At 38.0% G+C, this 15,329-nt stretch overlaps 1 pseudogene; it reads right to left on the bottom strand.

Moving 5' to 3' along the window:
• Positions 1 to 12,662: 12,662 nt before the first annotated feature.
• Positions 12,663 to 13,328, bottom strand: LOC102257538 (annotated as a pseudogene).
• Between the last annotated feature and the right edge of the window lie 2,001 nt (positions 13,329 to 15,329).

Raw genomic sequence — 15,329 nt, 5'->3', positions numbered from 1 at the left:
TAAATGAACATGACTTGTTTCAAGTATAAATATAGTTTCTAACCTTGGTGAACCAGAAGAAACAATGCCAGAATGTCACATTCTGGTTGAGTTGAGGAGACAGTTCCGAGGTCAGAGGCCAAAGCAGTAAGGGGTCACAGAGCCATTACCAAGGAGTAAAAAGTTGCAAGGAAAGAAATCTCTGACATATGCAGAAAGTATGGCTCAAGTTTTGAGTAGAGGACTGATCTGTACATTTGTGTAGGAATCTTCCTGTAGCTTAGGGAAAAAAAAATATGTGGAAGAATTAGGGAGAACAACTACTGTAGTTCATACAGAGCCAGTAATATTGCCTGTTCCCACCAGACAAAAGAGTCTATTCATCAAGAAGCTTTAACACATCTAAATACAGCTGCATTGAGTAATAAACCTTCAAAATTCATGAAGCAAAAGCAGATAGAACTGCAAGGAGCAATAGATAGATCCACAATTATAATTGGAGATTTCAAAACCTTGCTTTCAATAATTGATAGAAGTATTGCCAGTTCTATAGACTTCTAAAAACTGAAGAGGAAGAAATACTTTCCTATTAACTTAGTGATGACAGAATTACCCTGAACAAAACCAGAAAAAAACTTCACAAGAAAACTAGAGACCAGTATTTCTCATGAACATAGATATAATAAGTAAATGGAATCCAACAATATGTAAAAGGAACAATGCATCATTATCAAGTAGAGATTATCCCAGAAAATGCAAGGCTGCTTTAACATTTAAATTTTTATTAATAATTTAACATGAACAGATGAATAAAGAAAAAAGCCATAAGATAATCTCATTACATACAAAAAGAAAATGCTTGGTGAAATACAATATAACTTCCTGATTAAAAAAGAAAAAAAAAAACCTCTCAGTATATGAGAAAAAGACAAGAACTTGATTTAAAAAATCTTTATAAAAAAACCTGCATGGTGTTAAAAATTGATTGCTTTTATTCTAAGATCAGAAACAAGAAAATCTACTACTCCTATTCAACATTGTATTGGAGGTCCTATTCAATGTATGATGGTAAATAAAGAAATAAATAAGCCATATTCAGATTGGAAAGAAAGAAGTCAAACTCTCTGTGGAGACAACATAACCACCTATGTAGAAAATCCATTGTCATCTACAGAAAAGATAGCTATTAGAACTAATAATTAAGTGTAGAATATTTGCAAGATGCAAGGTTAACATGAATAAATTGCATTTCCATATGCTATAAATAAACAATCAGGAAACTAAAAGTAGAATTTGTTATAATATAAAAATATGTAAAGTATTTATGGATAAATGCAGTAAAAGATGTATAGACCTTGACACTGAAAACTATTACATATTCACGAGAGTAATTAAAAAAGACAAAAACAAATGGAGAGACAGTTAATGCATGTTCATAGATCAGAAGACACAATATTTTTAAGATATTAATTCTTCACTAATTGATCCATAGTCAATCCAATTTTAGTTAAAAATTCAGCAGGCTTTTTTGGAACTTGGTAACATAATTCTAAGTTTTTATATGAAAATTGAAAGGTTTTACAATCTACACTAATAAAAGACAAACATGCAAATTGACCGGACCTTCGCTATACCTTAAGCCACGCCCGTCAGCCAATCAGAGCGACTATATGCAAATTAACCCAACCAAGATGGCGGCCGGCAGCCACCAAGCTGAAGTGAGCAGGAGGCTTGGTTGCTCCAGTAATGGAGGAAGCCAAGCTTCCTGGCCAGCTCTGAACTCCACTGAAGGCAACAAAGTTTCAATTATAGAAGGTAAATAAATCCCAGAATGAAAAAAAAAAGAAAAAAAGGAGAGGCTGGGAGCTTCCATCACCAGGGGGCTTGGCCAGCCTGAAAACGGCCCTTAGCCCCTCATTCAGACTGGCCAGGCACCCCAGTGGGGACCCCCCACCCTAAAGGGGGTGTGGCCAGCCTGAAAACAGCCATCAGCCCCTCACCCAGGCTGGCCAAACCTCCATGGGGTGAGGGTCCCCACTGGTGGGGGGGGTTGACCAGCCTGCAAACAGCCATCAGCCCCTCACCCAGGCTGGCCAGGCACCCAGGCGGGACCCCCACCCTGATCCGGGACCCCTTCAGGGCAAACCAGCCGGCCCCCACCTGTGCACCAGGCCTCTATCCTATATAATAAAAGGGTAATATGCAAACTGACCCTAACAGCAGAAAGACTGGGAATGACTGGACACTATGACACAAACTCACCACCAGGGGGCAGACGCTCAATGCAGGAACTGCCCTCTGGTGGTCAGGGCACTCTCACATGGGAGGAGCTCTGCTCAGACACAAGCCAGGCTGACTGCTGCCAGTACAGCGGTGGTGGTAGGAGCCTCTTCTGCCTCCTCAGCAGCGCTAAGAATGTCCGACTGCATCTTAGGCCTGCTCCCCGCTGGCAAGTGGACATCCCCGAGGGCTTCCGGGCTGCCAGAGTGATGTCTGACTGCCAGCTTAGGCCCAATTCCCTAGGGAGTGGGCCTAAACCAGCAGGTGGTCATACCCCAAGGGGTCCCAGACTGCGAGAGGGCACAGGCCAGGCTGAGGGACCCCCCCGAGTGCACAAATTTTTGTACAATGGGCCTCTAGTAGTTAAATAAATTTGAAAAAAGAACACAGTGGAATGATTATATAATATTGACTTTAATACAGATTATAAAAGCTATAGTAATCAAGACAATGTAAATTGGCATCAACATAGACAAATAGATCAATGGAACAGATTAAAGAATCCAGAAATTGATTTTGAACAACAGTGCAAAGACAGTTCAGTGGAAAAAGAATAGTCTTTTCAAAAAAGGATACTGGAACAATTAGATATTGACATGTAAAGAATAATAAAGTTTAATTCATATTTCATATAATGTAAAAAAATTAACTCAAAATCAGAGGCACCAGGCCAGTGTTGCTCAGTGATTGATATTAACCCATGAACCAAGAGGCCACAGGTTCAATTCCTGGTCAGGGCACATGCCTGGATTGTGGACTTGATCCCCAATAGGAGGTATGCAGGAGGCAGTTGATCAGCTTCTCTCTCTTATTGATGTTCCTATCTCTCTCACTCCTTTCCTCTCTCTCTGAAAAAATTTAAAAAATGGTTCAGAGACCTAAAAGTAAATATAAAACTGAAAATACCTAGAAGAAAAAAGGAGACATTAATTGTTATCTTGGTTAGGAAGTCCTTTCTTTTTTTTAAAATATATTTTATTGATTTTTTACAGAGAGGAAGGGAGAGGAATAGAGAGTTAGAAACATCGATGAGAGAAAAACATCGATCAGCTGCCTCCTGCACTGGGGATGTGCCCGCTCCAAGGTACATGCCCTTGACTGGAATCTAACCTGGGACCTTTCAGTCCGCAGGTCGACGCTCTATCCACCAGGCCAAACCAGTCACGAATAGGAAGTCTTTCATACACAAAAAATAAAAAATAGCCCTAGCAGGTTTGGGTCGTGTATAGAGCATCAGCCCTCGGACCCTTGAGCCTCCTGCAGGAGGTAACCAATTGATACGTCTCTCTCACATCAATGTTTCTCTCTGTCTTTCCCCCCTTCCTTCCACTTTCTCTAAAAATAGATGGGAAAATATCCTTGGGTGAGGATTAACCAAAAAAATATATAATAATAAAAATAATATGAAAAGAAAAAAAAACACACCAAAAAACTAAAAGCACAAATATACTCAAGAAAAAATGATAAATCATATGTGGTCAAAATTATGTACATTTGCTCATCAAAAGACACTTATAACAGGTAAAAAACAAGCCACAGACTGAGAAAATATCTGTAAATCATATAGTCAGCAAATACTTATATCTGGAATATGAAACTTCCAAAATAAACAAAAAGTACACCAAATCTTCGGCAAGATTTTTTAACAGATTCTCCACAAAACACGCATAGATGAGCTCACTCTCTTCCTCCCCGTCCCTCAGACCCACAAAGAAGAGTTCATGCGAGTACACGGGGAGATGGCAACTGCCTACATATCAAGAGAAGAGGCCTGAGAATAAAGCCTACCTTGCCACCACCTTACTATTGGACTTTTCCAGCCTCCAGAATTGTGAGAAATAAATTTCTGTTGTTTTGGGGGGGAAATATGTGGATGCTATATAAGCACAGGAAAAGCTGCTCAAGTTATTTTTTTTAAATTATTTTATTGACTTTTTTACAGAGAGGAAGGGAGAGGGATAGAGAGTTAGAAACATCGATGAGAGAGAAGCATCGATCAGCTGCCTCCTGCACACCCCCTACTGGGGATGTGCCTGCAACAAGGTACATGTCCTTGACCGGAATCGAACCCAGGACTCTCTAGTCCCCAGGCCGACGCTCTATCCAGTGAGCCAAACCGGCCAGGGCTGCTGCTCAAGTTATTGATCACTAGGGAAATACAGACTGTAATGAAATATCTCTATAATTATATATGTTTTTACTTAAAACTACTGACTCAACCAAGTGTTGAGAAGGATGTGCAGCCATCCACCACTCATACGTATTTGCGCAGATAAGTGAAATAATACGTCCATAGAAAAGTTTGTTCATAACAATGTTATGAGCACATTCTGAACACAACCCAGATTTTCATCAACAGGTGCATGAATGAATGAACAAATGGTAGCAAAATAGGTACATGCCCTTGACTGGAATCGAACCTGGGACCTTTCAGTCCGCAGGCCGACGCTCTATCCACCGAGCCAAACCAGTCAGGGGCTAGGAAATCTTTCTTACACAAAAAATAAAAAATAGCCCTAGCAGGTTTGGGTCGTGTATAGAGCATCAGCCCTCGGACCCTTGAGCCTCCTGCAGGAGGTAACCAATTGATACGTCTCTCTCACATCAATGTTTCTCTCTGTCTTTCCCCCCTTCCTTCCACTTTCTCTAAAAATAGATGGGAAAATATCCTTGGGTGAGGATTAACCAAAAAATATATAATAATAAAAATAATATGAAAAGAAAAAAAACACACCTCTTGGTGCTGCAGAGAGACTCCACGGCTGCCTCTGAGGATGCAAAGGCTCCCCGCCAGAGCCCCCGGGCAGTGGAGGCCGCCAAGGAGCTCTATACACACTTATGTGATGGTAGGATTGGGGTTTTCTTTAATGTGATCCTGTGCTAGTCTTGCTGTGGAGAACAGGGGGTCCTCTGATCATGCAAGCCCAGTAAAGGGATTGCTTTGTTGGAAAATGAGTTTCCTTTGATCCTCTTTTGAATCTTATTTTGGTTTAGTGTTTATTCCCTCATCAATAACTTCCTCCTGGCTTCTGATATACGGTTGTCTGATATTGAGAGAAATTATTGTCACACTTTTTAGTCTTTACTGGGATGAGTTTGATAGATTGAGGGAGATGTTATAATGATAAATTGAAAATAAAACACGTGACTGACTGAAGTTATTTTTTTTTAAATATATTTTATTGATTTTTTTACAGAGAGGAAGGGAGAGGGATAGAGAGTTAGAAACATCGATGAGAGAGAAGCATCGATCAGCTGCCTCCTGCACACCCCCTACTGGGGATGTGCCTGCAACAAGGTACATGTCCTTGACCGGAATCGAACCCAGGACTCTCTAGTCCCCAGGCCGACGCTCTATCCAGTGAGCCAAACCGGCCAGGGCTGCTGCTCAAGTTATTGATCACTAGGGAAATACAGACTGTAATGAAATATCTCTATAATTATATATGTTTTTACTTAAAACTATTGACTCAACCAAGTGTTGAGAAGGATGTGCAGCCATCCACCACTCATACGTATTTGCGCAGATAAGTGAAATAATACGTCCATAGAAAAGTTTGTTCATAACAATGTTATGAGCACATTCTGAACACAACCCAGATTTTCATCAACAGGTGCATGAATGAATGAACAAATGGTAGCAAAATGAACTACTGCTCAGCCTAAGTAAAAAAACAAAAAAACAACAACGATATAAGAAATAACATTAATTAATTTCAAAATAATTGTGCTGAGTGAAATAAGCAAGAGAAAAATGAATACACATGTATGATTAAATTTATATAAAATTATAGAAAATACAAACTAATCCCTATTGACAGAAAATGGATCAGTGGTAACCTGGGAATTGATGTGGGTGATGGGGTGTCTAGGAAGAAAGGTCCTATAAGGGACAAAGCAAAACTTTTGAAGATGATATATTCGATATTGTGATTGTGGTGATGGTTTTTTGAGTATATAACATTTCTACACTTATAAAACTATATTCTTTCTAAACAGTTTATTGTATATTATTTCTCTTAGAAAACACAAAGCAATGATATAAGGAGATAAATTGGCTGTGCTGGGTGAAAATATATTCAAAGAAGATGATCCCAGTTATTTTATTGCTTATACCCATGAATTTTGCAATGTCACTTTGCAGTTCCTTCCATCAGAGATGAAGCCTCCAGTGGATGAAGCAGTGGGTTATTATTAAACACCAAAAAGAAATGAGCTATCATGCCATGAAAGAAGTTTAATTGCATAGTACTAAGTGAGAGAAGCCAATATGAGGAGGCTATACACTGTATGATACCAGCTACATGACATTCTGGAAAAGGCAAAACTGTGAATATAGTAACAAGATCAGTGGTTGCCAGGGTTTTCAGTGGGAAGAAGAGAGGGAGAGTAGGCAAAGCACAGAGGATTTTTTTTATTGTGATTTCCCAAGAAACTAGTCCTTTATTTTCCCAAGTCAGACACTATAAAACTAATCGGAAGTGTTTCTGGAAGTTCAGAAATGAAAGAAAATAGTAGGTTAAGCATTAAATATGTTTTATGATCTTGAATATACAGGAGATCTCAAAATAGGAATTCCAGAACTGGTACAGTGGGTTTTCAGTGGGAAGAAGAGAGGGAGAGTAGGCAAAACACAGAGGATTTTTTTATTGTGATTTCCCAAGAAACCAGTCCTTTATTTTCCCAAGTCAGACAATATAAAACTAGTCGGAAGTGTTTCTGGAAGTTCAGAAATGAAAGAAAATAGTAAGTTAAGCATTAAATATGTTTAATGATCTTGAATAGAAAGGAGATCTCAAAATAGGGATTCCAGAACTGGTACAGTGGCTCATTAATAGTGCAACTGATCTTATTTTTTTTTTCTATTTTTCCTCTCTTCTGTTCTTGCCTATAACCTTCCAGATACGTCTTTCCTGCTGCACTTGGTGTCCTCAGATTCTCTGGGCAGCAAACTTGCCATCTTATGCTAGGATGGGAAGGGGATGGAAGCCAAAGTTTTGAGCGTTTAGATATTTTACATAAAGATTTGAGAACTTGTTTTTTATATATTTTTCACAAGAAATGTCATGAACTCTAGTGGGTTGTTTGCTTCTTGAGGGAATCTACTTGAAGATGAGTCTTAAGTGGCTTGGTGGGAAAGATGAGGCAGTTAATCAATGTATGGAAAAATATAATATTTACTGTTTAAAGACAAACCTTGAAAAGTACAAGAATTGGAGAGCATTGAGTAGCTGACCTCTAAAAAAGTGTCTTACTTTCAGAATCTTAGACTCTTCTTAGAAGTGGTTCTAGACTGTTAACACTTCTCTGACCACAGTTTTAAATAGACAAAGGGAAAAATATATTTTTTAAATCAGTAGATCCTTAGGATTTTGCTCATTACAATTATATGGAGTCAAAGTAAACATCATTACATAAAAGGGTACGGTCTTTTTTTTTTTTAGTTTTATTCATTTCAAACGGGCCGCATCCTGCCCGCGGGCCGTAGTTTGCCCACGGCTGTTCTAGACTGTTAATACTTCTCTGACCACAGTTTTAAACAGACAAAGGGAAAAAATATATTTTTTAAATCAGTAGATTAGCATTGAGTAGCTGACCTCTAAAAAAGTGTCTTACTTTCAGAATCTTAGACTCTCCTTAGAAGTGGTTCTAGACTGTTAACACTTCTCTGACCACAGTTTTAAATAGACAAAGGGAAAAATATATTTTTTAAATCAGTAGATCCTTAGGATTTTGCTCATTACAATTATATGGAGAGGGTGGGTGCTGGCGGTTACTGTATCTGAAAGAAAGATCAGCACCACGGCCCTGGTCAGGTTGCTCACTTGGTTGGAGTGTCGTCCTGTGCACCAGTCAGGGCATATACCTAGGCTGTGGGTTGATCCAAATTGATCAATGTTTGCTTCACACATCGATGTTTCTCTCTCTCTCTCTCTCTCTCTCTCTCTCTCTCTCTCATCTCTATCTCTATCTCTTCCTCTCTCTCAAAAAATCAATTAACAAAAACATATCTTCAGAGAAGGATTATAGTACAAAAGAACAAAGAAAAAGACCAGCACTGCCTATAGAATGCTAGGAGGTAATAGAAGCGGTAAGAGATACATGTTTAAGGTTCTCAGTTTAGGATTATAATGATCAAATTGATTATTGGTGAATTAAATGAGTATTTTACAAATAATTTAATATAATTTACTTTTACATTCACATTAATTATAAGCAAATTGAATATAATAGAAATTTAAATATCCTATTAGATTAATTTATAGATTTAAATATATATCTCTAGAGTGGGCCTTTAAATATTCATTGATAAGAAACCAGTTTTTAGTACTGAAATTTTATTTTTATTATAATTCTAATTGAACTTATTTTGCCTTTCCTAGATTAAAACATGTTGTTGAATAAATTTCACAGTAAACTTTGAAGATGGAATTGTTTTCATTCCTTCCCAAAACTTGGCCACAGAAGCATATTAAAAGAATGAATTATCTTTTCCTGATACTCGATAGATAGCAATTTTTAACAAAGTCCTTTAAATAAGCATCTGATTCTACCTTTAAGAGGAAAAAAATTCAGAATTAAAGATGAAACTGTTTCAAAGAGCAATTTATACTGTCCAACTTTACATAAAGTCTGGCTGAATTGAGAGCACAAACATTTGAATTGGGCTATCTTCTGGAGTTTACCCTTCCATCAACTTTTACAACAGTGTGGTTACCTGCCAAACCCTAGGGACACTTTATAAAGCAACACCACTCACAGCATGATCCTTCGGTGAAAAGGAAATGCTGGGGGACACTGGAGGCTGCCTGACTGTGGGCTCTTGGGGAGAGTTCCAGATTATCTATAGATTAAGTTTACTGAGCTGTCAATGACAGGGTCAAATGAGAATGATATTGAAAATCCTTCCATTTCTAACATAAGATTCTTCCAGAAGTTTGTGAGGGATAAGTGATTATTTTCCCAGTCTCTGTGCTTAGAAATTAGACGAGGACTATATACATGTCCTCTGAATACTGACTTGGCAAGAATTTATGGGCAACTTCATCTGAACAGAAAAGCAGGACGCAGGATGCCTCTTTATTGCTGATCAGCATTTCTATGATAGCCAACTCTACAGTATATGCATGTGAATTATTAACTGCAGTATTATTGCATTTTCTGCTCTGAGAAAATTATGCCTGACATCATTTACTGGCATTTTTATGCCCTTGGGAATGACAACTAATTTTAATGCTAGCCTAGGCTGAAATTAATTATAAAAGAAAATAAATTCTGCAAAAGACAATGAGCCAATCCTGTATCCCTAATGCAAATATTGCCCTGGTATGCCTCCTGGCAGCACTCAACTAAGAGATTTAACTGGCCATTGTGGATTCTTACTGCTAATGTGGGCCAGGTACTCTTACAAACATTGATTCAGTCTTACATGTATTGACCACCTTATATGTATCAGTCACTAAATAAGTGACTGGGAAGAAAGATAAATAAGACATAGCCACTTGCCTCTGAGTATAATTTAGTGTGGGCAGGACAGCTGAAGGCAATAGACAAGGTACCACAAGCTTAAACTATGGGTTTATAAAGATATGAAAGAGGGTACTGCGACAGTACAAGAAGTTTTTGGAGAAGCCTCAAAAGTACATGCATTGGCATATGCCAGGTTATACAGTTTTTATTTTTATTACAATTATTAGAGTGACATTGATTAATAAAATTATATAGGTTTCAAGTATACAATTCTATGATAAATCTTCTGTACATCGCATTGCATATTCATCTTCCAAATTTAAATATTCTTCTGTCACCATATATTTGACCCCCTTTACCCTTTACTACCCCTCACCCCAGGTTGTACAGTTTTGACCTAATCCAAGAGTAAACCATTTGTGTATTTTACAAAAGAGGAATCACCTGATTGGATCTGTGTTAGAATGATCATTATAGGTCTAGTATAAAGAGAGGTAAGACTTCCTTAAAACCCTTTGAGGAGTATGTTGAAATAGAATAGATGAATTACTTTGAGATCCTGGAACATGGGGAGGAGGGGAACATAGTGAATTTTAAAAAGGACAAACTTACCATAAGGCAGACACAATACCATAAGGAGTATGATATTGTGTTTTAGTTACTGTCCTGTCTGAAGAATGGAAGTAGTTACAGAGGCGTCTTCTTCTTGGTCTTCCCTAGTCTGATAACTCTTACCCCCAAATCTAAGGAATAATAGTGCAGATTGCACCAACTGCCAAGTATTTTAATTATACATGGGAAACAGAAAAGTGGCCACTGGATTAATTTACAGACTCAAGAGATCCATTATAAGCTAGAAATTCCCCAATATATATAAAATTACCTGGCCCCTTATGACCCAACTCTTATCAGGGGTACCTTGGTAATATTTTGGGAATCCAGGGATTCATATCAATTCATACAGTTGTCTAATAGTCCTTGAAATTTTTGAATAACAGTTTTTTTAACCTATTGCTTAACCTGAATAACTGGCTGTAGATCCCTTAGGGAAAGACTATGAGATTTATTGCATATACTAGCACTTGTTGTTTTTAAAGAACCCTTTGTCTTGGGGACTTGGGACTCCTCTTCAATCAATGAATTTCATATCAGGAAACAGGTCAAGATGGGGAACTGTGCAAGAGATCATGGCTTTTTATTGAGGCAACTTCCCTCAGCTTCCTGGTCATCCATCCTTGATTTCTTCTGCTGGTACAAGCTGAGTAGTATCCCCATTGACTTCCTATCTCTTATGCCCAAAGGAATGTTCATGTTCAAAATTCTTCGTAGGTTAGATCATTTGGCTTCCACTTTGACTTGATAGATAATATGATATTTGTAGCCTACTAGATTGAGTAATTAACTCTACCACCTGTCCCCTATTCAGGGGAAAGTCTTATTATTCCAATTATTGTCAGTGAGCCACATATTATAATACTTTCTCTTACTGACAGCCATTGCTTACAGATTAATGCCATCACTGAAAATTGTAGTGTTGTTGATGCTTCTCATAGCCCTTGTGAATGGTATGTCATCTGAGCCTTCCCATGGAATATAATAATCTGGCAGAGTTTTGGCCATATATCCTATGTCTATTCCTGGCTTCCCACTTCCATGAGCATTTTAATTTATTTTTCCCATTTCTGGTATGGCAATCCTGGCCTTTTAACTTTACTCAGTATAGACCATTGTTTTCTACATGCTTCTCAGAAACGTATCAGTAGCAAGTTTGCCCCACTGCCTGGAATTTTTTTTTTCAGTGACAAATACTACATCACAGGAGAGCATTTTCAAATAAAAAAAAATATTCTATTTTATGTTATTGCCCCTTGATTAAGCACCATCATAATACAGTCCCACTCATACTTCTCCAGTACCTATTGATGTATAAAATCTATTTCTTACAGCTCTTTTATAGAACCACCGAGGTTATGCAACAACTTAACCCTAGTTATAAAAATAGTGGCTATGATGGAAGGTGGGGACAGATCTTGGAGCACATCTTATAACTGACAGGAGAGAGCCTCAGAGTTATCTTCAAAGTGAAAAGTGGGGAATCTTGATGGGGTGCTTCTTTTGTAGATGCGGAAGGATTCTGAGAAGACAAAAAGTGTACTGTCCAAAGCCACACATCTATTTTATGTTATTGCCCCTTGATTAAGCACCATCAGAATACAGTCCCACTCATACTTCTCCAGTAACTATTGATATACAAAATCTATTTCTTACAGCTCTTTTATAGAACCCCCGAGGTTATGCAACAACTTAACCCTAGTTATAGAAATAGTGGCTATGATGGAAGGTGGGGGCAGATCTTGGAGCACATCTTATAACTGACAGAAGAGAGCCTCAGAGTTATTTTCAAAATGCAAAGTGGGGAATAGGGCATGCTAATTCTCGATGGGGTGCTTCTTTTGTAGACGCGGAAGGATTCTGAGAAGACAAAAAGTGTCCTAGCATACACTCTGGTGTCCATCCAAAGCCACACGATTTCCAACCATGGTAAATGATCTTGACATAACAGAATAGCCTTGGTGAGCATTCAACCCTCTTTAAATCTGTTCTCTCTGATTGGTTTTAGACTTAGTCCTGGTTTGGTATTTTTTCTCTTTTTTTTTCTTTCTGAAATACAACTTTATTCTGAAGGAAAAAGGAATGAGAATGACAGTAACAAGCAAGGTTTTACCACTGAATATTGTGATGTGCTAGCGGTTTTATATTTGAAACTCAATAAGGAAACAACTATGTTCCCAAATAAATATGCACATTCATTCCAAAGTCCACTCATCTCTTTCAGCTTCCCAAAGACCAAGCACAGGTTCTGCCCTGCACTGACAGCACAGGACAGGTGCCTCTGAACTAGACTTCTGACTCTGGGCTGCAGCTTCCCTTTCTCACAGGGCGGCATCCTCACCCTCATCCTCACCCAGGAGAGCTGTGGTCTGAGCAACCTCTGGGTCGCACTCATACTGTGCTGCCAGAGCTGGGTCCAGGACAACCTCTGGCGGGGCAAGAGCAGGCATGGCGGCAAACTCCCAGGTAGGGTCTCCAATTAGCGTTCTAGCAAGCCAGAGAAGGGCTTTCAAAGCGGTAGTGACTTTTGGCAGAAATGCCATAGTACAGAAGATTCTTCTTTCGGTGGAAGATCATTGATTTAGCCTTAACTTTCCTGTCCTTAATATCCACTTTGTGGCCAAACATTACCACTTGATGGAAATGTTTTCCCACACTCGTACCAGATTTCTCTGCCAGCTAGCTCATTCTTGTAAGAAACTGGAAGTTACATCAAACATTATAATGGCACACTGGGCTTGGATGTAATAGCCGTCTCTCAATCTGCTGAACTTCTCCTGGCCCACTGTATTTCATACATTGAACTTAATAGGCCCTCTGTTGGAACAAAAGGGGAGGGACCTCAATACCCAGAGTGGCTACTACATACTTCTCAAATTCCCCAGTCAGATGGTGTTTCATGAATGTAGCTTTCCCAGCCCCATTGTCACCAACCAATACAAGTTTGAACTGAACTTGGGGTTCTCCTTGGGCAGCCATGGTGATGTTACTGCCAGAAGCATCTCTAGGCCAGTCTGACTGAAAGCCAGTCCTTGGCTTTTTCTACCTCTCACTGTAGGAAAGGTTTTTACATCTGGAACTCAATTGCCCAGTACTTCCCTCAGCTCTTCATTACCTTTCTGTGGGACATCAGTGGTGTTTGGCAATATCCAGGCAAGTATGGCAATCTTATAGCTACCATTTCCTAATACTTAGGATTAACTAGTGATCCCCTTTCTCCAGCATACCCTCCGAATCCACTATCAGTGAAAGGTTTAACAACTGGACAACCACCTTATGGTAGGTTTGTCTTTGCTCCACCTACCAGCATTGGGATACTGATTGTCAGACAGGTGGTGAATGATACAACTTCAAAACCTAGCTTCAAAAATTATTTACCTTCTCATCTGCTTTCTTGAACCATTCCCAGTATCCATGTTCACAGTATATTAAGGATCAACATTATGATGTTGGCCTGCCAAAACCTTGATCTACGTGGCAGGGAGCATTAAACAAGCATTTCTCAAGTTACCCCCATGTCAGGTTGAAATTGTGGAGATTTTATATGCTGCCTTGATCAGGTATGGGCTGCCCTGGAAAATTATGATTTAGAGCAGATAGTTCTCTACATTTGAGCAGACCATAAAGGAGATAAGAACTGAATGCTTTCTACTTACCACGCTCCCTCCCTACAGCTAGGCAGAAAGTGGCAGGAGAACTCCCACTACACATTTCTATGTTTACTATACTAGTGTTTTCAAAAAACCAGCTTTGGGCTTTGTTAATTTCCTCTATTGTCTATTTCACTGACTTCTGCTCTTATTTTATTTCTTCTCTGTTGGTTTGCTTACATTTAATTTCCTGTTATTTTTCTAGCTTTATGAGATGTACACACTCACCACTAATATTAAAGTTTTTATTTTGGTCTATTAGAAACATTTAAACCTAGACATTTCCTACTACAAACAGATTAACAGCATCAGACAGCTTTATAAGTTAATATCTCCCTTGACTAATGGGCTATTTAGAAATTTATTGTTTAATTATACGTATTTGAACCTTTTCAAGTAACCTTTCTTGTATTTGCTTTGCCTTTTTGTATAACTTAAGTATAGGACAAGAACATACTCTGAAGAGTTTCAACCCTATGAAATGTGTTAGGATTTTCTTTCGGTCCCAGGATATAGTCTATTTTAAATATATTTTATGCATACTTAAAAAGAATGCTATTCAGTTATTTGATACAGTATTCTATTTATTTTACCATGTCAACATTTATGAGTGCTTTTTTCTTTTTTCTTTTTTAACCTTGATTCATTTTCTGCTTGTTCTAAGATAGCTTCTAATATGATTCTACATTTTTAAAGCTTTCTTTAGTTCTTTTAGTCTTATGTATTTTCAATCTAGTTATTTGATGCATAGAAATTTAGAATTGTTATAACTTTCTGGTGGATTAAAAATTTTATTTTGATAAAATGTCAATCTTTTAATTAAGGGCATTTGTCATTAAGTCAAAGATGTATATTAATATTAATATAGACATACCAGCATTATGTGGTAAAAAATATTGCTTATTATCTATCAAAATATTTGAGTTTTATTTTCAAATTGAAAACACACACACACACACACACACACACACACACAAAAGAGAAACAAAATTCCAATCCTGGTTTTAAAAATAAAACCTGTAAGAGTGTTTGCTCCCAATGTAATATCTTAGCAGTTTAGACATATTTGCTAATCTTGTGTTTTGTTAGCCAAATACCAAATTTCAGAGGAATTTTTTTTCCTGTGGTTCCAGCAACATACCAGAGCAATTTTTAAAACATTTATGACCTCTGAAGAGAGATCTTAGCTCTTATTGTCCAGTGAGAAAAGGTTAAAAGGAAAAGCCAAAAGCAGAAATATAATAATTTCAGGAACATTGCTGAAGTAGTTTATACGTTGGCTGCAATATAAAAAGGAGCCTTGTAAAACCCCTGTGTAAACGTTAGGATGTATGATAG

This window comes from Myotis brandtii, unplaced genomic scaffold, assembly GCF_000412655.1.
Source record: "Myotis brandtii unplaced genomic scaffold, ASM41265v1 scaffold105, whole genome shotgun sequence".
Classification (NCBI taxonomy): domain Eukaryota; kingdom Metazoa; phylum Chordata; class Mammalia; order Chiroptera; family Vespertilionidae; genus Myotis; species Myotis brandtii.
This window is presented reverse-complemented; position numbering and strand designations above follow the sequence as displayed.